Source organism: Acomys russatus, chromosome 29 (assembly GCF_903995435.1).
Source record: "Acomys russatus chromosome 29, mAcoRus1.1, whole genome shotgun sequence".
In the NCBI taxonomy this organism is placed as follows: domain Eukaryota; kingdom Metazoa; phylum Chordata; class Mammalia; order Rodentia; family Muridae; genus Acomys; species Acomys russatus.
Window position 1 is genome coordinate 10,192,542 of NC_067165.1, and position 24,438 is coordinate 10,216,979.

Genomic DNA, 24,438 nt, shown 5'->3' on the forward strand with positions numbered 1-24,438 from the left:
CGGGGCAGTGAATGGCTAATGCCCTGGGTAAGTTCAGCACATTGACACTATTAATCAGTATTAGAGGAAGCTTTACTCATCTGGTTTGCAACAGGTTAAGCAAATTAACAAAAAAAAAAAAAAAAAAGTGTTCCTGTCTTATAAGAAAACAGACGAAGCATACGCCACGAAGAACGTAAGCTCAGACTACTGGTGTGGGAGAGAAACTGGGGGTTTCCACAGGAGGTGGAGGGCTTGGCAGCCCAGAGAGGAGAGAAGACAGAAAGGGGAACCCCAGAATTGTTTGGGAAATGTTTGATAAAATTGTACTGGCTTATGCTACCATGGCAATCTGGAGACAGCCCTCCACCAACCTAATGATTTAGCAGTGTTTTTGCCAGATGTTTCTTAACAAATATACTGAGTCATCAAAACAAATCCTTCACCGGAGAGTTATCTGTTGGATCACAGTGGGTAACCTTTTCTTTTTTTTTTTTTTTTTTTTTGTTGTGTCTTTATATGGTTTATGCATTGAGTTAATTGTGGGTTCATAAAAGCAGTTGGGGAAACTGGATGGCCACATGTAAAAGGACACAAACAGATACATATTTATCACTGCACAAAACTTAACTCCGATGAATAAAACAGCTAATCACAAGGCCACATCCCCTGAATCTTATAGAGTAAAAAAATAGGGAATAGTCGTTAACTCATTGACACAGGAAAAAGCTTAATGAACAGCACACTGATAGCACAGGCACTAAGAGCAACCATTAATAAACAGCACATCATGAAACGGAAAGCTTCTGCACGGCAAAGAGCATCGCCATGGCAAAGAGCATCACCATGGCAAAGAGCATCACCATGGCAAAGAGCATCACCATGCAGACAATGCGGCAGGCTACAGAATGGGAAAAGATCTTCATCAATTACACATGGGATAGAGCGCTTATATCTGAAATATACAAAGAACTAAAACAATGAACATCAAGAAAACAAATGACAATTAAAAATGGGGTACAAAACTAGAGAGTTCTCAAAGGACGTAAAGTAGAAAAATGTTCAATAGCCTTAGTCATCAGATTATACAAATAAAAATTACTTTGAGACTTCATTTTACTCTAGTCAAAATGACCAAGATCAATAAATTAAACAACAGTACATGCTGGTGAGGATGTGGGAAAACAGGAACACTTATTGATTGCTGGTGAGAGTGCAAACCTGTGCAGTTTATGCCTTGGAAATCAGTGTGGTGTTCTTCAGGAAGCTGGCAATAGATCTGTTTCAAGACTTAGCTCTTGGGCACACACACGAAAGACTCTACATCTTACTACAGAAACGCTGAACTGATCCATGTCTGCTGCTTCCCTACTCAAAAATATGAGAGAAATCTAAATGGAATCACCAAATAACAGGAGAGATAATGTCTCAAATAGACATATTTTGCCACCAATGCCAGGAACGGGTTACATCCGATTGAGTCATTGGCGAAAGCGGTTATGCAAAGCCCCAAACAATTCAGGCTATTGCCAAGGCCATTGACTGCCCTCCAGAAGGTGATGGCCCTGCCCTTTGCTGAAGACAACACTAATATACCTTGTTGAAATCAAGTTGGTGCCTAACTAGAGTCTTCTTCCCCACCTGACTGGTGTTCATGATACTAGAAGGTATTCTGCACACTGCTAAAGAAGAAAGGTAATCACCAATCCGGCTACGACTCTGAGGTCTACAATATTGACCTGCCTGCATTATATGCTGGTGCAATAGGGGCATGGACATGCAGGGTGTTAGAGAGCTAGTGTGAATCGTGGAGAATGGCTGTAAAGAAACCCTGTGAATCCCTGGTCCTCTCTGAGAAAAAAAGGAGTCTGTTTCTAGTGTATGCATTTCTTTCTAAGTGCAGATTCCTGACTTCAAAGGCAGGCTTTCTCTTCACCAGGTTTCCACTTGAGCAAGTTTGATGGAAGGAGAGAAGCTAACGTCAAACATGGACAAGAAAAGACAGCCAGCTGCTGGTGGGTAGACCAGGCCTTCCTCCCTCAGCTCTGTCCTGTGTTAGGGTGTGGCATGGAGCAAGCCAGACGGGGCCTTGCTGATCTGTCCTGGCTTCAATTCTTCCTTACTGAAACCAGAGACCTTTGCGAAAGGGATACGTCTCTTCATATATGCCACTCCAAAAACGCACACTCTGGCAAAGTCATTCAGTGGTGTCCTGGTACTGCTCAAACCATCCTAGAAGTCCTGCGTGGGGCTTACTAGTCCCGCAGTGCTCTGCTCTGCAGCAGCATTTCATCTCAGCCCTCGCTTCTTTGTGCTTTCCATGCTCCATCCACGGGGAGCTTCATTCTCAGGCACTGTGCTGGGCTTTGTCCTGATGCCATTGCCTTTGCCCAGTGAGCTTCCCCACTCTTGTTCCTTTGCTTTTGCCCCTCACTATTTGTGGTCTTTCCATAAGCCCCAGTCAGCAAGGACGGTCCAGAGATTGCTTGTTATATTATTCCTTGCACATGCTAGATACATATTACGTCTGATCTTAGAAAGGTTACGTTTTCTTTCCAAAGGCACCACCTGTTTTGGCAGTGGCTGTGTTCTTTCATGCCAGACCTGCTGTGGGTTGCAGCACACTCACATAGAGAGTTATGAAGGGTGGGGGGAGACTTCAGCTTGAGAGGCAGGGTACCTGTTAAACTAGTTTGTTAAAACTTCTTTAAGCTCCATTGGTCTCCTTGTGGAGCTCCTATCCCCTCGTGGTTCTTCTATCCCCCAACTCTTCCATAAGACTCCCTGTGCTCCACCCCAAAGTTTGGCTGTGAGTCTCAGCATATGCTTTGATTCCCCCACTGGGTTGAGCCTTTCAGAGGACCTCTATGGTAGGCTCCTGTCCTGTTCCTTCTCTTCAGCTGCTTCTGGGGGTCTATTCTGTTTGCCCTTTTGAGTAAGAATTAAGCATTCTACCCTGTTATTTAGCATCTTTAGGTTGGTGTATTGTAGTGTGGTTATCCTGTAAGTGAGTATATAGCATACTTTATTGCTCACTCATTGCTCACTTCAGCCTAGTGGGGCGGCTTTGCCAGACCAAAGAGGAAGAGGGTGCAGGCTGTCCAGATGAGAATTGATAGTCTGGGGTCAGATGATAGGAGAGGAGTCCTCCCCTTTCTGAAGACTAGGAGAGGCGGGCATGAGGGAGGGAGGGAGGATGGGACTGAAAGGCTACTAGGCTAAAATTGAGATGCAAAGTGCATATATTAAAACAAAAAATTAAAAAAAGAAAACTTCTTTAAACTGGATAAAATAATTCAAGTGACAGAAAATAGACTAACATGTAAATTTGTATGTATATAATTTTCATTTATTTATAAAAGGAAGAGTATATAAATTTTATTAAACATTTGAATGTTCAGAGTAGAAATCTTTTATAGTTAAAAAAGGAAACAATGGCTAAGTTTATGATTTTTAAATTTTATTTATTTTTTAAAATTTTTTTATTAATTTATTCTTGTTACATCTCAATGGTTATCCCATCCCTTGCATCCTCCCATTCTTCCCTCCCTCCCATTTTTCCCTTACTCCCCTGGAGGGGGAGACCTGGTGGCACTCAGAGGAAGGATAGCAGGTTACCAAGTTTATGATTTTGTTATTATTTCCTGCTGAATAAATTTCCATTGTGAACATCTACCATATTTTTGTCATCCATCCATCAGTTGAAGGTTGTTTCCCTTTTCTAGCTCTTGTGAGTGCGCAGCAAAGAACCTGGATGAGCAATTACCTATGGAGTGGGATGTCAAGTCCTCTGGGCATGTGCCAAGGAGTGGTACAGCTAGATAAACCTCCTCTTAGGTTTTTGAGAACTCTGCACACTGATTTCCAGAATGGCTGTACTAGTTTGTAGTCCCATCAGCAGTGAGTGAGAATTTGCCCCTTTCCCCATATTTTTCGCACTAATTGTCAGTTGTTTTCTTGATCTTAGCCATTCTCTCTGAAGCAAGAAGAAATCTCAAAGTAATTTTAATTCCTCGGTTGCTAAGAACGATGAACACTTTTAACAAGTGTTCTTAGCCACTTTTATTTCTTTTCGAAATTCTCTGTTCTTCCTCTTATTCTATTTTTTAAATTGGACCATGTTTTCTTGATTCCTTGTGTTTATATTCTGGATATACATACATACATATATATATATATATGTATATACACACATATATTCTAATTCATAAGTATAACTGGGAAAAATTCTCTCCTGTGGTATGGGATTCTAATCATGCTATTGATAATTTTCTTTGAGGTACAGAAAGCCCATTCCTACACCTATATCTTGTAAGGTGCTGCCTATGTCTTTTTTCTATCAGTTTCAGGTTTCACATTGAGGTCTTTGGTCCATTTGGTATTCTTTTCTGCTGTAAAGAAGAGTGCAAATTTCAGGTAAACAGATGAAACTAATACATCCTGGGTGAAGTAACTCAGACCCAGTGAGACAAAGGTGCGTGTTCTCTCTTACTTGTGGACCCTAGCTCTGAATCTTCTGATTTGAGAATATACCCTGGAGTAAATACAGAAGCCAGGAAATCAGAAAGGGACCTTAGAGAGAGAGGGGGGTTTAGAGAGTAGGATAGTAGGATTTTCAGGTACTGTCAAAGGGGAAATGGAAAAACTAGGAGGGACTTCAACTGGCCAGGGCTGGTGGTGGGTAAATAACACTAAAGGTGTTTGAAAAAGCCACAGGTGAACATTATTCTGTGATTACTTGAAATAAGTATTACATGGAGTTATGCCATGTGTGGTGATGCTATTCTTTCCAAGAGCCATAGACTATGTGGCCCCAATGGCAGGTATGGGAAACCTTCCTATATGTCATCATCTGAAGCAACATAGGCCCTTGCTGTTGCCATTAGTTGTCTCTGGGAGGTTGAAAGGAAGACTATTGAAGACATCACAGGCTTTGGCCACAGGGCTTGAAGAAATTGAACTGAAATTGACCCAGAAACCTCCTCACTGAGCACTAACTAGTTCTCACAGCTCCTGAAGATCTAGTATTAGTTGCCAAGTGAGAAGAAGCAATCAGTATTCCTACCCAGCTGCAAAATCTATGAGTCACAGCAATGATAAGCTCAGCAAGATATATCCAACAGTTCAATAGTGCCACTGTGTACTTTGGGAGTGATAACAGCCGTATAGTTGGACTTAAGACCCACTTAATGAAAAGGAATTTGTGCCTGATACTTTAAGACTAGCTATATACTTGAGGAAGGCAGTGCTATGAAATCACTTTCCTAAACCAGAATATTCTCTAGCTGAGTTATAAATATCTACTCTTAGACCAACCCTTACTCCTCATCAGTGATTCCCCCCATGCCCAGTATATGGAGACTACTACAAACATCCACAACAAATACAGAGAACAACAGACCATGGCTGTTCAACCCTCAACCTATACATCAACAATGCAACCCTTACACCTAAGAGTCAAGGAACGTTGAGGAGGAGGATAGCAATAAGGTTGTAAGAACCAGAACTAGGAAGTCTGATGTAAAAGATTAGCATTTATACATGACAGCAAAGCTATACCAAGAAAATCTCAATAATCTAAACAAGACCTGCATAATGAGAACCATCAGTTAACATGCAAGAGTAGCTATGTAAAACCTCACAAGGCTCTACCCTAGGATGAGGAGCTACTGAGAGAGCAAGAATGAGCTAGTTCACCAGAAACTAGTCTCATAACAAGTCATCTGATCTCAAGGAGTCATCCCTAAACATTATGTATGTATGTATGTGTGTATACACTCACACACATATATATGCAACAGTAAACAAACTTAGTAGGTTGTACATGGGAGAACTTGGAGCAGGGAGAATAAGGGGTAGAAATGATGTAAATGTAACACCTATGTATGAAAATTTCAAAAAACAAACAATTAAATTAAAACGAGGAAACAACACATTTGTGAAGAAATTATCAAAGTGATTTGAGTTGGGCAGCCAATGGTGACAAAGTTATAGAAAGACATGTGTTCATGAGAGAGGTGAGATTTAGCTAGAAGACAAAGGTTATTAGTGAGCACATTTGTGCTGCTCCATTTCAATATCAATTACCAGTGATAGGGCGTTGCCATTATGAAGTGAGGTGGTTGCCTTTCTCATGAGAAACTGTGCAGCTAGATCTTAGGCAGTGAAGAGGAATGACATCTTTGTAGGCTAGCATTTGTTATTATTTGTTTTCGTAGTGATGGCCACTCTAACTGGAAACAGGTGACATATTATGTAGGTTTAATTTGCATCTCATTGATAGCAAAATGCATTTCATCTTTGGAGAACTTTATGTTTATTTTATTATCCCATTATTAATTGGTTTGCAAGGTTTTTTGTCATATAGCTTCTTGAGCTTTTTCTGCATCATCTACATTAATGTTTTATTGACATATATGTAGAAAATAATTTCCCCCACAGAATGTACACTTTTTAAAGCATGTTAAGTTATAAGGGGGAGTATTTGGAAAGTAGAGGGGACCACAGATATAGAGGAGGAAGACACAAGAAGAGTTGAATTTGATCAAACTACATCATATACATGAATAAAAATGGTACAATGAAACATATCACTACATACGTGTAGGAACCAGGCCTGACTGGGCTGCCTGCCTGTCTTGCTGTTTCATGTCCTGTTTCTAGCAGCTTCCATGTCTGTGTTTATCTTGGTTAGCTAGTCATGTTTACTGCTCTGAGAACACACCCCTCCCATCCTCGAGACTTTTCCTCCTGTGTGCAATCACCTCTTGAGGGATTTCACCTGGGAGGAGGATTCCTGTTTTGCTGCCTATAAGAAGGCTCTTTGGAACTCGGAAACAGAATAATAAACCACTGCCATGGCTGCTGCTGTGGCTGCTGCTCTCTTCACACGAAGGAGCCGCTGTGTTATTGTGTGTGTGCGTGTGTGTGCATGAGTTAAATCCACAGGCCCTCACCCTCGACTCGGTACTGCGGTGGCGCGGGCGCCACGCATACGTTAAATACACACTATAAAAATTTAAAGCACATATAAGTAATTGAACGTCTCATATTCAAGAAGGTACTCTACATACTACCAAAGGAGGAAAGTAAACACCAACCTAGTCACAAATCCTGCGATCTTCGATGGTGACCTGCCTTTATGATATGCCTTGCAACAGTGGCACAAATACTATGGGAGTAACCTACCACATATGGTTGGACTTAAAGCCTACTGCACAAGATTAAAACCATGCCTGATACTGCCCAGATTACCAAGAGCCTTAGATTAGATGTGCCATGGGCTTAGGGGAAAACTAACTCCTATTATTCTGCTAAAGTAGCAGTAATTAAAAAGACTCCTAGCAACATTCTTCTACCCCCAAAACTAGTGTCTTGCTCAGCCATTGCCAGAGAACCTTTTTTTTCTTAGTAGCTAGGAATGAACACAGAGCCTTACAACTGTACTACATGCAGAGAGTGAAATACTTTGAAACAGTGAGTCCTAAATGGAATGTTTTCATTAAACCCTTCCATTCAGGGCTCGGGGAACTATGCGGAAGCGATGGCAGAAACATTGTAGGAGCCAGTGGGGATGGATGATACCACTGAAACTGTATCTTCCAGACACACTAGGACTGATGCATATATGAGTCAAAGATCCAGTGGCAGCTTCACAGGGCTGGCACAGGTTCAAGCCAGATGGGGCAGCAGTGTTGAACATAGGAAGTTGACATAAGCTCCCATCCTTAATGAAGAATGTATCTCCAGTAGAGATCTGCTCACAGTGGAAAAATTAATTTTCAACAATGGAGTACCACAGTTAATGTTAGACGCCATACCTAGAAGTAGACGGCCAACACAAAATGAACTAAGTGGTATTTGTGTAGACTTTTTGTCTCATATCACTTTGGGCATTTTTGTCTTACTTTCCTTTATATCTTGGTCTCTGATTTTTTTTTGTTTTTGTGATGAGCATGTGTTTTCTGTAGTTTCTGTACATTATTTCTGTTGTTCTCTCTATATATTTTAAATCTGGCTCGTTTGCTTCTTGATTTTTGCCTGTTTGTTTTCTAAAGACAGACAGACAGAGAGAGGGAGAGAGAGAGAGAGAGAGAGAGAGAGAGAGAGAGAGAGAGAGAGAGAGAGAGAGAGAGAGAGAGAGAGAGAAAGAGAGAGAGAGAAGTTAGAGGGCTGTGGGGAGGATTTGTGAGAAGTTGGGGGAGGGGAACCTTGATCAGAATATTTTGTGTGAAAAATTTATTTTCAATAAAATATTCTATTACCTTCTTTATTTAAGAGCCCTTGTCAATTGTTACAAGTCTTGTTCTGTGCCCTCCACTAAACTGAATATTGAAAATACTCAGAAATGAAACATAACTGTTATCCAGAAATACCAAAAGTATTTGGTAAGTATTGTCGTGGAAAAACTATAAACCATTTATATCTATAATGGTAATTTCAATAGCATGTGAATGCCAATACAAACAAGATTGCTTCCAACCTTTCCAATGTTCTAAAGCAAAATTTAGGGGGAAATAATGTGGGAAAAAAGTCTTGTCTCAGATATCATCACAAGAGAAGTGAGTCATGTTGAAACAGGTCTACTGTAAGCCACACAGAGCACAGGAGTGGTACTGTGTGTGTGTGTGTGTGTGTGTGTGTGTGTGTGTGTGTTTGAACTCACAGGGAGTGATGCATGTGTGTGTGAGCTCACAGGGCTTTTACAGAAATAAGACAAAACTCTTCTAGTTTTCTCAGGGAACAGATGTGTATTTGAGAATCACGAGTGATAAGCGTCACCCTGGAGGAAACTGGTTGGACCTGGAGAGAGTACCAACTTGAAGCTGGGGGAGGTGTCATTGAATAATGGTAAAGGAGCTTTGACCATCTACCTGCGGGCACTGAGGATTTTTGAAGGACCAGAAAAGAAATTCTGGATTCTGAAGCTCAAGTAAGTGATCTGCATATGGATGATGGTGGGAGATAAGGGTATTTCCTGCCTCTGTAAGTCTAGCCTTAGGGCTTTAATCTAATTTCCTAATAGCTAGACAAGTCTTCATTATATGTGGGGCTTAGTAATCTGATTGACAGTAAAATCCTTCAAATTTCATTATTAATATGGTTGATGTTGTCCAGTATGCCCTGAATTTCAGAAATTATACTATTTTCTCAGCCCCATTTTTAAAAATAAAGAATCCAGAGAGAAAATAGTGGGGCCAGTGTTTAGATTGATGATCACTAATGCAGGTGTTTCCAGTTAGTAAGATCTGCTTGCTAACTTAAGTTATATATTAAGACATATATCATAAAGTGTCCACATAAATATTTACCAAAAGATCATCACTAAAATTTTGTTTATTTAAACAGTACTCTGTATGAAGAAAGGTATTCAGCTTTAATTGAAATACAATATAGCCCATATTATATTTAAGATAAATAATTTGTAAGGTTTTAAATATATATATATATATATATATATATATATATATATATATATATATATATATATATATAATCAAGTAATTGTCACTACAGTTCATATAACAAATAGCTATGATCTCAAAACTTGGTAAGCTTTTTGAATCATTCTTTCCTGTCCTTTTTCTTTGTTCCTAGGAAACCACTGATATGCTTTTATAATGATTATTTGCATTTCTAGAAGCTTATGTATTCCAATTATAACATATGAACCAATTGCTTTTAAGAATAAATATTTTTAATAAATTCAAACATTAGGTTAATTATTCTGACAGTCATGGAGGGAGATACCAGAATCCCACCAGTGACTTAGAGATTACATTTCTTATTATGCTTCCTTGTTGACTGTAATCTGCTCTTTCAGATAATAAGACAGTCAATTACCTACCCACATCACATGCGCAAACCATGTAATGAAACTGCATTATATAACTTGTGTTATTTTTCAGATAAATAGAAAATATGTCATCCACTTTAGATGTTTGCACATTGACCTCACAAAGGCCAAGCAGACCTCCCACTTTCCTTTAGTAGTAGATGGATTTTGCTGATCTCCATGACCAGAGGGATTTTATGCTCCTGATCTTGACTTGTCTGTAGAGCATATGGCTACGGCTTTAACAAAGTCCTGTGTTTCTCTTTAGTATATGTATTGTTTGAAACTCTTCATTGTTGTTAGCTGGCAGGCTGACTTGGCATGATAACACAGTGAATCAACTCATGTCTACGACTTTAAGGTGATGTTTCTTTACTTCATAAAATACAGGATACCCAGTTACATTTTCAGTAATTTATTTGTCTAAATATGCCATATCCAATGATTTGGTTATATTTATATAAAAATTCATCATTTCTTTAAAATTAGAGTGTATGTCATGTTTTTGCATAAATGGCTAATTTACAGTAAAACTTTAAGTTTCAATTTATCAAATGACAAAACTTTCCTATTTATTGATTGATTAGTTGATGTATGTATGTATGTATGTATGTATGTATGTATGTATGTATGTACAGATGTATTTATTATTTGCATCTATTAGAACTTTGAGATATACCAGTTTTGTACAATGAGTTTTGATCATATTCACCTCCATAAATAATCCCATATCCATGCCTTCTTTATTTATCCACGGTTGTGTTCATTTTTAAATGATCCAAGACCAATTTTATGCTGCCCAGATATTTTTTGATGTTTAGCCTTTCCCTGGAGTATGGCAAGTTTCCAATGCTTATACTCTGAGGTCTAACCCTTCCTTTCCCAGAACCTATTGATTGTCAATTGTTTGATGTTTAGGTGAAATTGTATGCCCATTTTTTTTCTTCTTTTGGCATGGTTTGGATATGCACAGATTTTTGGTACACTGTCATAGATGCAACTGTCCTAGGGTGTCCAGAATGTGGATTTTTGGTCATCTACCATCTCTGGCTATTATACTGTTTCTGGCTCCTCTTGAGCAATGATCCCAGAGCCATGTGAGGCAGAGCAGTGAGGAGTTCATTTAGTGCAAGTCATTCTTCATATTTTCTGCACCTTGGCCAGTTGTAGTTATCTGTATTAATCACTATCTACTGAAAACAGAAGCTTCTGAGATGATGATTGGGAGACATACTGCTCGATGGGTACAAGGAGAAGTCATTAGGAGTCAGTTTAATATTATGTCAATTTAGCAGGATAATAGAGTAGGTTTCTCCTAGGTTCTACAGCCTGTCTAGCATATTTGAGTAATAGAACATGATGAAACAGAAGAATTTGTACCAGTGAGGTAAAAATACAGAGACAACCTTTCTTGTTAGAGTAATGTGTGAGGAGAGAGGCATTCTTTTAGGCATTAACAAGTCTTACTTTTTAAATGGAAAAGTCATAAGCTTGACCCTTTTTACAGTTATGAAGATCATCTGTCTATCTAGACAATGTTTGCCTCATGTCTCATGGTCTACAGTCTATGCCTTCTTTCAGGTCTCACGTCCAGATATGATGAAACCTGAATTTTCTTACTTTTCTGGATACTCTATCTACTTTCTTTTTCTGCAAATGATGATGTCTTCAGGTAAGAAGTTTATTACTTAATTTTCATTTACCTTTTCCTTTCAAAATCTTTAAAAAAATTTTTATGACCATTTTATACACATGTGTAATAAATTTAACTTGTGTGCACTTTCATTCTCTGTTCACCTCTCCATCCTTCCCTGCTTAAGCCCTTCTTCCCATCAAGGTTCACTCCTAGTTTAACCCTTTGTTTTCAGTATGGTCCTCTGAGTTTAATTGTATTGCTTGCAGGAGATCGGGTAGACAGTTGTTTACTAGAGCATAGACAGCTTATCACTGCGACACCACTGAAGAAATGATATTCCCTGTCCCAGAAACCGTTAAGTTTCAACAGGCCCTCTGGCACAAGTGGGGCTCTTGATCTCCTTCCCCACCCATGATGAAATGTTGCTGGACTTGATAATGTGCAAAGATTGTGTCTATGACCACAGCTTCCATGCCTGCATGAATAAAACATCTATCATATCCAGAAGGATTTTTTTTATGCACATCTCCTCATCTCCTGCCTGTTTGTTCTGTCTGCCCCTCTCTTTCACTGTTGCCCAGAGCCTTGAATGGGATGATATAGATGTCTCATTTATTGGAGAGCATCCCTCATTCCCAGCATCCTGATCAGTTATGAGTTTCTGCATTAGTCACCTCCCCCTGCAACATAGAGCTTCTTTGATGAAGGCAGAGCTCAGGACTAAACTCAGGTGGAGGAAGGGACTTGAAGATGACCTGTTTACTTTTTTCTAATCAGTTTTTTCTGTGTGTGGAATCTAAGATGCACTTCCAGTGGTCCACCCTGCATCTAAGGAGCAGAAAGTAATCACTCTGTTGATTTAACAAGTAAATATTGGGAAAACCCCCCTAAAATCAGAAATTCACTGTAGCTCATAAAAGTGGGATGACTTGGAGACCAGGAGCCAAAGTAAACCTCTCTTGCTTTAGGTTGTTTCTCTGAGGGACACCATCATGTTCTGAAAAGCTGACTAATTCTGAGGCCTCAGATACCCTGTGAAGTTCCAAAATAGTAGCATCAGGCAGATTTTTTTCTCCATATGCTGTTTTTTAAGGAGAGAAAATAAATTTCTGTGCTTCCTGCTCTATCATGTTCTCCAATATATACTTAAAGTACAATGAAATAATATTGTGCTTTCAAAAATAAAATATTGATGGGCTACAGAGAGTAAAACCAGGGGTGAGCATTTGGATCACCTAGCTGTGATGGGAAATATTTAGTATTTTCTTTTAACAGAATCTAGAGGTAGGGGTGGTCTTGGTTTCAGACTTACTTTGATATTCTTTGTTCTTCCACAGAGAAACAGATGGTAACTACTCCCAGGAGACACTTGTTGGCTAGAGTAGGAGGCCAGGCTGAGCTCAGCTGCCAGGTGACCCCACCACGCAGTGTGGAGTATATGGAAGTGCGCTGGTTCAGGAGTGGCCATTCCCAACCTGTTTACCTATACAGAGGTGGCCATGAACTGAATGGAGAAGCTTCACCTGAATATGCGAATCGTACAGAATTTGTGAGAAGTGCCATTAGGAGGGGCAAATTGGCCCTCAGAATTCATAACATCACCATTTTGGATGATGGGCCTTACCAATGTTCATTTAACGATAGTGGTTTCCAGGATGTGACCACCATGAACCTCAGTGTGGCAGGTAAGTTGCCTGTGGAACATGGTAAACCAATGTCCTTGTGCCCAATAAACTAAATTATATGGAAATTGTCTTAGTAGTTTTTAAGTTTTTTCTCATATTTTAAGTGTTCAAGCATTAACATTTTATTGTTTAAGATAACTAATATATATTTATTTTAAGATAATAGCATCTACATAAACTAATCACTGTCATCTACCCCAATGATATAATAGTTATTTTTGACATTATTATTTTTTTTTACTTCTAATAATTCTCTTTCAAATTAATGATCTCCTTTTACATTTAGTGCTGTTAACACACAAATACATACATGCATACGTGTACACACAGAAATACATATTTCTAAATATGTAGATATTACATTTTCAGTCTGTATCTTACTTTTATGCGTGTTTTGGTGGCTGACCATTTGGTACTGGGCAACCAGTAGGTGTGCTCTTTCCTAGAAGTAGACTGCTTCTCCAGTTCTCAACATTTCTTTGAGTAGCTTTCTTTGTGTAGTGTTGAGGACTTCTGAGCTTCCACCCCCAACCCAGACTACTCTGGCATGGCTATTGTTGGCTTTGTTCACTTCATATTTAGGCAGTCATACTAGTGGGGCTTAATGCGTGTACCTTCTTATATTATTGGGATACAGTTTCATAGTAAACTTCCTGATCCTCTGACTCTTACAGTCTTTATTGTCCTTTTTCTCTAATGTTCCTTGAGCTTTAGGCTATGAGACTTGTTTTGTAGATGTATCCATTCGGACTGGGATCCAAAGCTCTGCATTTTGGTTGGTTGTGGTTTTATGTAATGGTCTCTTTATATTGTGGACAGAGGTTTCCTTGATGAGAGGCAAGGACTACATTTACGTGTGGGTATAAAAACAGATATTTAGAATGCAGTTGGGGATTGTGCTGGTTTTAAAAGTGGTAGTTATTGGTTCTCCTCAAAGAGCCAATATCACTAGCCCTGGGTAGCTGGTTAGGTTTCTAGGACCAGGAATGATTTATCTCGTGTTGAGCGGGGTTTAAGTCCATTTAGAGAGCTGTTCATTACTACCAATGTATATATGTGCTACTACTGCACCTTGTGGTTATTGTGTTGTGCTGGTCATTGATAAAGTTTTTAGGCATTCTAGCTGGGGAGGACAGTTGTTTCCTTTCCTCCTTTTGAAGGTTCTGGTAGCATAAAAGCTAGTGTTAGGGAAAAGGCTTTCATTTTAGATTTGGCTCAGAGTCTTCTAGGCCCTGTATCTGAAGTACATGGTGTCTACAGCAATGAGGACTTACCTTCCACCTCTGTGGGCAACCAAAGACAATTGCAATAGCCTTAATATTTTGGGAAGTTCTTGGACAACTCTGACCAACCACCCAAAAGATGACTTGTCATGTCCGGTGTTAGGAGGTCATTGGTTCTTGGAGGAAGCAATGTCAGTCCAGGTGAAAAAAATTTCATTTAAGCTTCATATGCTTATTTATGCATGATTTTATATATTATAGATTTTAGGTTAATAGTATAATATGATGTCTTACAACTTTTTCATACATCCTTACTATTATTTTATCCTCCTTTCTCCTTCTTGTGTACTTATCTCTTTCCCTCTCTGTATTAGTTTCTCCCTCTCTTCATTTCTGCAATCAGAGATTTTCTACCACACTTTCCCCCCTTTCTATCACTCCTCCATCCTCCTTTCCTACCTATAGTCTCATTTTACTTTTCTGGTTTCTGCAATTATTTCAAAATATGAACTTACATCTGAAGATTTGGAGCTAGTAGCCTCTGATGAAAGAGGACATATGACATTTATCCTTCTGGGTCTGCTGTACCTCACTCAATATGACCTTTTCTAGTTCCATCCATTCATTAATTTGCAGAGTTCATAATTTGATTTTCTTCACAGCTGAATATTATCCCATGATGTATTTGTACTACAATTTTCATGACCCACTCATACATTGAAGGGCAGTTAAGTTATTTCTATTTTCTAGTCATTACGAGGAGAGCAGCAATAACCACAGCTGTGGAAGGATCTGTCGATTAGCAAGTCAAGTCTTTTTTAGCACATGCTAAGCAGTGATATACCTGGGACATAAGGTAGACTTACATTTTTATCTTTTAAGGATTCTCACACTGGTTTCCAAAATGGCTGCTCCAGTTTCAGTCATACCAGCAGTGACTGAGGGTTACCTTTCCCCCACACCCCCTCCAGCATTTGTTGGTAGTTGTCCTGTTAATCTTTGCCATTTACATGGAACAAGATGAAATATCAAAGCTGTTTCAATTGCATTTCCTAAATTGCCAAGGAAGATAAGCATTTTTGAGCTAATATTTGCCATTTATTTTTCTTATTTTGAGAACTTTTGTTCAGGTTCCAGGCTGAACTGTTTTGAATGGGCCATTTCTTTTTCTTCTTTTTGTGAGTTCTTTATTTATTTTGGATGTTAGTATCTGTCAGAGGTATAGTTAACAAAGATTCTCTCCCCTTCTTTCTCTTCACCTGCTTTATTGTTTTCTTTAGTTGTGCAGAAGTTTCATAAATTTCCACTGATCAGTAGTTAACTTTACTTCTTGGGCAAATGGTGTAGCACTAAGGAAATGTTTTCTAAACCCACATCATACAATTTACTGCCTACATCTTTCTAGTAGTTTTAGGTTTCATGTTTATTTCTCTGGTTCATTTGAAGCTGGTTTTGGGCAAAGTGATATAGTCTGGTCCAGTTTCATTCTTCTGCATGTGAACATCCAGTTTTCTCAGATTGATTTGTTGAAGAGGCTGTCTTCAGAAAATATTAAAATGTCCAAGTAATGTGTAAAAATCATGCAGCTGCCTCAAAAATACCTTATGCCCTGGATAGACATAAAATACCACCTGGTTAATCTAACTTGTCATTCCAATGTGGTGTTGATTCGCAAACCTTCTGAGATTATTGAACAAACTACTGTGACTCTTTTGTCTTTGAAACTGCCAGTTCAGCTTTGACACAATATCCTGATTCTCTTTTCCTCGTTTTCTCCAGCAGTTGGATTGGGAGAACAAGATCCTGGTTAGTCTCCTCAAGCGGCTGGAATCATGATGGAGTGTAACTCAGGAGGATGGTTCCCAAAGCCCCAAATGGAGTGGAGAGACAGCTAGGGGGGGCAAGCATTCCACACTCCTTCACAAAATAATATTTTCAAAGGTTCCTGAAGCAGACTTTTCCACACGAGTATGACTCTCCTTACAAACTGGTCACAGGGCACCATCATATGCTGTATTTTCAACCCTGTAACTGGTGAAGAGAAGCAGACGAGTATCATCCTAGCAAGCAAGTATTGTCATTAGGTTTTGCTACTAACTTAAAAACATAAACACAAAATTATCGAAGTCATTAATGGTAAAACGATTATTATGTTATGGAGTTCCCTTTGTGTTTCAGTAAGTCCAGTATTGTCAGGTGCTATGATAAAAATATTAGAGGACAAATTGACAATGATACTATGTAATAAAAATACATATCACAGTCTTATTTGCATTGAATAATTTTTCTTTAAACATGATATTTTCATGTAAGTTTAATAAGATATATATTTTTGTAACTTTAAAAATTATGTTGATATTTTGATCTATGTTTTTTATCTAGGTTATGAATATCCATTTAGGAAATGAATATATAACTAATGCCATGTTTTAAAAATTATTTTACTGTGTGTGTGCATGCATACATGTGTGAGTGTGTATATGTGTGTGCATGTGAACACACATGATGACGTATATGTAAAGATTAGAGGAGCACTTCCTTGAGTTAGTTTTCTTCTTCCATAGTAGGTTCCAGGGTATAAACTTGGGTCTTCAAGCTTGCATGGCAAGCAGTTTTACCTACTAAATGCTCAATTTAGTAATTTTTGTTGTTTTTTGTTCACTGTTTTGATAAGAAAATCTCACTGTGTATCCCTGGCTGGCCTTGAACTTGCTAAATTGACAAAGATGGTCTCCAATTTACTCCTCTCCTTATGTTTCAACTTTTGGAGTTCTGGGATTAAAGGTGTATGCCATTTTGCCTTCTAGGCATCTTTATAGTTTTTAATGACTCCTGAATGAATTTAAACAAAAAGCTTTTATTATTCTCATGCTATATTCAGTAGTGTTCTTCCATATGAGAATAGTACTGACTGGTAGTTTATAGAAGCCAGTAAAACCAGTAGAAAGTAACATGTGCAACTAAAACATAGACTACTTACTCTTGCATTGCTGGGTCTTTGGAAGTGTCATCATTGAATGCCAAAGACAAATTGGGAAAGGTTGTATCCAGTGTACAGCAAAGTTACCTTCAGCTAGCAAGGCTATGTGAAGGATTAGTGTAGGAGAAGGATGTGTGCTTCTGGTATATATACCTTAGCTCTCACTCTCACTTCATGGAATAATTTTCTAGCCTTAAGTCAAATCTCTCTCTCTCTCTCTCTCTCTCTCTCTCTCTCTCTCTCTTCCTTCTCTCTCTCTCTCTCTCTCTCTCTCTCTCTCTCTCTCTCTCTCTCTCTCTCTCTCTCTCTCTCTCTCTCTCTCTCCTTTCTCTCTCTTTCTCTCTCTATCTCTTTTGCTCTCACTGTCTCTTAGAAGAGCAGAAAATTAACAGGAAAATAAATATTTTTATGAATATGTGTGAGTCTGTAGAAATGATTTCTGTGATCACAGAAAATCAGCATGCATGAATAATCTCTGAAGACAGGGCATGATGACACATGCCTGGGCCCCAGCACCTATAAGCCTTAGGTAAGCATGCTGGAGAATTCAAGGACAGTCTAGGCTACATAGTGAAACCCTCACTGAGACAGAGAATGATGCATAGAGACACAGAGACACAGAGACAGAGATAGTCTACAAATTCTGCTGAGATTTCTCAATATGTTGAATATGTAATGAAAGGTATTTTATAAGAATGATTAAAAGTCATGGAAATGAGTCTGAATGGAGATTTTTTTTCCTCCTGATGTAGGGAAACAGTATAATGATCACACTACAGACATCAGATTCTCGGAGTTTAAGGAGAAGGAGTGCATTTACGATCAACAATTTCCCAAACTAGTAATGCAGTTTGTAGTATTCATATTTGTTTTAAGACATTCTGTCCTTTTTTTTTTTTTAAGATGAGCTCTTTAATCAAGACCACATTTGGATGTACATTTCAGTTTTCATTGGATGGACAATGCTTTCTGTATTTCTGATACTCATCTTCATCTTTCTATCTCTGATATTGATTGGCTGGTTTGCGACAGTACCAGGTAATGGTACGATGAAGGTATAATCAGTAAGGTATTTTAAAGAAACTTGTCAAATTGTGTCTTTAGGCAAAGCTAGATAACATTGATCTAATTCCATGATTACCATAAGCAGACTCACAACTGGTTTTCACCTTAGAAATGTTGAATTTCACATTGATATCTTTTATATTCCAAAGGCATGGCTGTTCTTAGGGATGGTGCATATAGACATGCCTTATGACCTTTTAATTCCCATAGTCACTTTTATAACTCTAAAGGAGCATATAATGAAGTAATATAATGAATAAAAAATAAATCCTGGAAATTAAAGGAATGATTTCCTTCTTAAAAAGTGGTAACAAGAATAAATTAATAAAAAAAAAAATGAACAACAAAAAAAGAGAGAATGGGAGCAAATATCAAAATACATACTAAAAGTCTCAAAGAAATAAGAAAAAGTTAATATTTAAAAATAAAAATAAAAGACAAACAAAACAAAACAAAACAAAAAAAAGAAGTGGTTCACTTCAAAATGGAACAGACTCAAGTTGCGCTGCTTGAAGTCTAGAGCCCCTAGTGCAGAAACTCTACCTCGTTCTTTCTTGCCACCAGTTGCAGACCAGACTTTCAGATGGATCCCTACTAGATCAAGAAGGCACGAGACGGTGACTCCTGCCTTCCCAGATAGTTGTCTATAGGGTAGTATCCTGCAACCATGTGTTCTTCTTTGTAGATTCTACCTTTATTTGTTCTAGGGTATGCATATGAATGCCTACACAGATGTCTTCCTGTGTTGAAATCAGACCCTGTTCAAATACTGAGTTTCCTAGCCTGTACTGTAGTACTCTTTGCTGTGTATCTACCACTCCGGAGCAGAGGTAAATGGAAGTATTAGTGGTGGGATAGTTGATGACATTTAAAAAAAAAAAAAAAGAAAGAAAGAAAGAAAAAGAAAAAGAAAGAAAAAAAAGGTTTCCTGGAGATTTAGTTAAGTGAGAATATCAACAGTACTAGGAGAACCCTTAGATTTGATGACATCTCAAAGGCTAATTTTAAAGCATTAAAATAATTGTGGAAATCAAGGAATTACAGCTGCTCTTGGTGAGTCCACAATGTTTTCAGCTGCACTGAACATCTGATCCTCTTCTTCTGCCATAAAGAGAGAAAAAAAAAATATGACCAGGAAATACGACCAAATCTAGTAAATCAATTTTAAGTATTTGCTGGGATAACTTAACTGTCAATATGAACCTATGAACCATATAGGCAATATGCAAATTGGTGCATCTTAGTGTGTATTACTATGTAGACCACGCTCATCGTCTACAGTGAAAACATACTAGATACCAACTTTCACCACATATGTCCCATGCTAATAAATATCTTGTTAAAACATGCCATTTTAGGACATGTATGACACTTTGAAATCCTTTCATGGGCCCATAACTGATATCATATGGTCACTATTTTAAAACTGAATTAATGCTCAGTATAGTTACACTAATAATTTTCAATGCTTTGGCAGCTGCCCATTATTTAGAGGATTATAGGGAAATGCATGTAGAAAAGAGGTGTCATCAACCAAAGCAAAGGAATATTTCATTTTTAGGAAAATGAAAGTGAAAAATTTAAAGTATAGGGTTCCAAGCAGGGTTTTCATTATTTCTCCATTTTCCACCATCTTGCTGGGCAGGCCTTGGGAAAGAGTATGTACAGACAGGTATTTCAAACATCTCCTCTGAAAATTACAACATCGGAATTTCTGAAACCGGGGGATAAAAGAAAGTCCTGCTCATTATTGTTCAATGATATAAGTACATTGTCATTCCAAATGTAAGCACACAGGTCCAAGGCCAGAGAAGACAAAAAAACAAAACAGAAGAAAAGAAAACATCAAAACGCACATTCTCTGAATGTCTTCGTTCAACTCAAGTGTTCTTCTTGCTCCTAAATATTCTAGACGAGAAAATGTGAGTGGCCGGAAGACCAGTACAAAGACCATCTCAGCTTCTAAATTATTCTTGATTATCAAAGATTTATTGAATTTATTGTCTACACAGGGATAGTAGAGGTTTCTTTGGGAACAATAACTATAAGTCGAGCTGTATATTATGTTGAGTATATGTATAACTGTATAAGAAACTACTAAGATGCACCAATTTGCATATCTAACAATGGACAAGGGAGCACTTTTTATTGAGTTGTGTGTTTCATATGTGTTAACCTTTGATCGTGTGTGTGTGTGTGTGTGTGTGTGTGTGTGTGTGTACATGGATTACAAATAATTTTCCTGTTTTTCCATTTCAGTAGTTGTCTCTGAAAAAAAAAAACATTAAACCAATCTGGTTTATTTCCTTTGTTGTCCAGAAGATTTTTGGTTTCCAGGAGTTTCTCTTAGTTTTGCTTCTTTTGCCTTTACGTTTGATGTGTTCAGGAAATTATTGCTGACGTCAATGTCAACTATTTCTCTTAAAAAAAAAAAAAAAAGAAGTATTAAGGTGTCAATCTTTAGCTTTATTATTTAATGTATTGAATGGATATTTTTGGCATATGAGGGTATACAGAGGTCTTACATTGTTCTTTTACATGTGGACATCTAGTTATCCCAGCACCATTCGTTGGTGAGATGATCTGTTTACCAGTGTATACATTCAGTGTCCTTGACTAAAATTCGTGAGAGTGTTTCTAGTCACACTCTGCTCTGTCTTCTGTTCCATTGGTGAACCTCTCTGTTTCTATGCCACAATTACATTGTTTTTGTTGCTGTATCATTATACTGGATTTTGGGAGCTGGAGATTTAGCTCAGTGATATAGAGGTAACCTAGCAAGCATAAGACTGGGTTCATCCCTTAGTCATGAAAAAGTACACAATTTGAAGCATAATGTCTCTAACTTTGAATTTTTTGTACAAGTTACTTTGTCCTATTAGGGGACATCCTGTGGTGCCATACATACTTCAGAAATGTATTCATTTATTTATTTATTAGATTTAAATGTTCTTTTTTTTTCTTCTTCAGAGTTCCATATGTGGCTAATGTGATTACATCATTTCTACTTCCTCTACTTCCTACCGCCTTCACATCCTCTTGTGGCCCTCTCACCTCTCAAATTTTTCATCTCTTCCTCTTTAATAAGTCCTGCCTTTTAATATATGCATATATATGTATGTGTGCTTATACATAATACATAAATAAAGCCTGCTGGTTCCATTTAGTATTGCTTATATGTATATGTATTTAGGGCTGCGCATTTCATATTTCACAATTATCAGATGGCTTCTCCCTGTAGAAGACTGATTTTTTTCTCTATCTGTAGCTGTTTATGGCTTGCAGCTCTTCATCTGGGGATAGGGTCTTATGAGATTTCTGCCAACCATGTTGGCATGTCAACTGTTGTTTTCCTTATGCAGATCTTGATTAATAGACCATACTGTGGTTGTTTCATGGTCTTCTCAACCTTTAAAAAACTGACATACAGGTGTGCATCACCTGTCAAGAGATGATCCTGTTGTGTGCTGGTGCATCTTCTGAGTAAATTCCAAGGAGTGGAATAGCTGGGTCTTGAGGAAGCCATATTCCCAGTTTTCTGAGATAGCACCAGATATATTTCCAAAGTGGTTGTACTATTTTGCATTCCCACCAGTAATGAAGGAGTGTTCCTCTTTCTTCACATCCTCGCCAGCATGTGGTGTCTCTTGAATTTTTGATCTTAGTCACTCTGATGGGTATAAGATCGAATCTCAGAGTTGTTTTGATTTGCATTTCTCTGATGACTAAAGATGTTGAGCATTTCTTTAAGTGTTTCTCAGCCATTTGATATTCCTCTGTTGAGAATTCTCTGTTTAGTTCTAAGCCCCATTTCCCAATTAGGTTATTTGGTTTGGTGGTGTTTAATTTCTTGAGTTCTTTATATATTTTGGATATTAGACCTTTGTCAGATGTAGGGTTGGTGAAGATCTTTTCCCAGTCTGTAGGCTGTCACTTTGTTCTCTTGACAGTGTCTCCAGCCTTACAGAAGCTTCTCAGCCTCATGAGGTCCCATTTATTAATTGTTGACATTAAGGCCTGGGATGTTGGTGTCTGTTCAGGAAGTTGTTTTCTATGCCAATGTGTTCCAGGCTCTATTCCACTTTTTCTTCTAACTGATTTAGTGTCTCTGGTTTTACGTTGAGGTCTTTAATCCACTTGGACTTGAGTTTTGTGCATGGTGACAAATATGGGTCCAATTGCATTTTTCTACATGTAGACATATGCTCAACCATGTTCATAGCGGCCTTGTTCATAAAAGCCAGAACATTGAAGCAGCCTAAATGTTCCTCAGTAGAAGAATGGATAAAGAAACTGTGGTACATTTACACTATGGAATACTACTCAGCTATTAAAAGCAAGGAATTCTCAAAATTTGTGGACAAATGGATTGAACTAGAAATGATCATAATGAGTGAGTTCACCCAGAAGCAGAAAGAGTCAAATGGTATATACTCACTTATAACTAGACACTAGCCCAAGGGACATGTCCCATGAAAGTCCTTACCTACAAGGAAAGTGGGATAGATATGAGTACATCCTTTTGGGACTCTAGGTGAGAGAAGTATGGGAGAATGGGGAAATAGAAGGATCCAGAGGGTCCTAGGAACATACAAGTAGAGCAATATGAAAGGCAGATCTGGGTCCAGGGGTTCTGCTCAAACTATGGCACCAACCAAGGACAATACATGCAGTAAACATCAAACCCTTACCGAGATCTAGCCAATGGAAAGAACATTCTCCACAGATGAGTGAAGAGTGGGGACTAAATTTCACATAAACTCTGGTGCCCCATATTTGACCATGTCCCCTTGATGGGGAGGCACCATGGCACTCAGAGGAAGGATAGCAGGCTACCAAGAAGAGACTTTATACCCTATGATCATATACAGGGGGAGGAGGTCCCCCTCAGGCACAGTCATAAGGGAGGGGAATAGGGTGAAAGTGGGATGGAGGGAGAAATGGGAGGATAGAAGGGATGGGATAACAATTGAAATGTAATATGAATGAGTTAACAAATAAGTAAATTTTAAAAAGATTGGTCATGTAGTATACAATATCACTAGTTTTCTAATTTTTCACCTTTTTTTAGTCTCTCTTTCAGATCCTCAGTTTTCCTTATATAACTATTGGATATTTGAATTGCTAATTTTGATAAGTTTCCCGACAATATGTTTTGTTCTACCAATTATTGTCATATTATTAAAACAACTTGTACCTCTTCATCCACGTGTCGACTGAACATGAGAAGAACAAGGATGACATTATGGATGGACAAATTGGACTGGGAAAAGCCCATGAGCTCCCAACCCTACACAAAGAATTATAGGCAAACACGAAAGCCTGGAAACAAGAGAGGTGATTTCCTCAGCAAAGAGCTACCAATTTATTATCCAGTGCCAACCCATCAGCCCTGAAAACATATATTCAAGTTACATTACACAAACTTAGCAAGTTATATTTAGAAATAAACATATATAATATAAATTATATATTCTGATGTATATATAAATATATATATGCATGCAATAAAAATTATTGAAAAAAGGGCCATGCATTTGAGGGGGAGTGGGATGGGTTATATGGAAAGGTTTGAAGAGAAGAAAGTGAAAGGAAAAGTGTAATTAAATTATAGCCTAAAAATAGTCTTATTAAAAAAGAAGAAATGTTGATTTTCTCAAAGAACCAGATCTTCATTGTCGTTCATTGATTCCTTGTATTGGTCTCAACAGAATAATATTAAATGTCTGAGAAGCACTTTAAGAAATGCCCAATCTTGCCGGGCGTGGTGGCACACGCCTTTAGTCCCAGCACTCGGGAGGCAGAGGCAGGCGGATCGCTGTGAGTTCGAGGCCAGCCTGCTCTACAAAGTGAGTCCAGGATGGCCAAGGCTACACAGAGAAACCCTGTCTCGAAAAACAAACAAACAAACAAACAAACAAAAAAAAGAAATGCCCAATCTCTTTAGCCATCAGGGAAATGCAAATCAAAACAACTCTGAGACTCCATCTTACACTTGTCAGAGTGTCAAAAACTCAAGTGATAGGACATGCTGA

General features: G+C 38.2%; 1 pseudogene; it reads left to right on the top strand.

The window, feature by feature from the left end:
* The first annotated feature begins 11,359 nt into the window (after positions 1-11,359).
* LOC127211932 (selection and upkeep of intraepithelial T-cells protein 8-like) lies at positions 11,360-24,153 on the top strand (annotated as a pseudogene).
* The last annotated feature ends 285 nt before the right edge of the window (positions 24,154-24,438 follow it).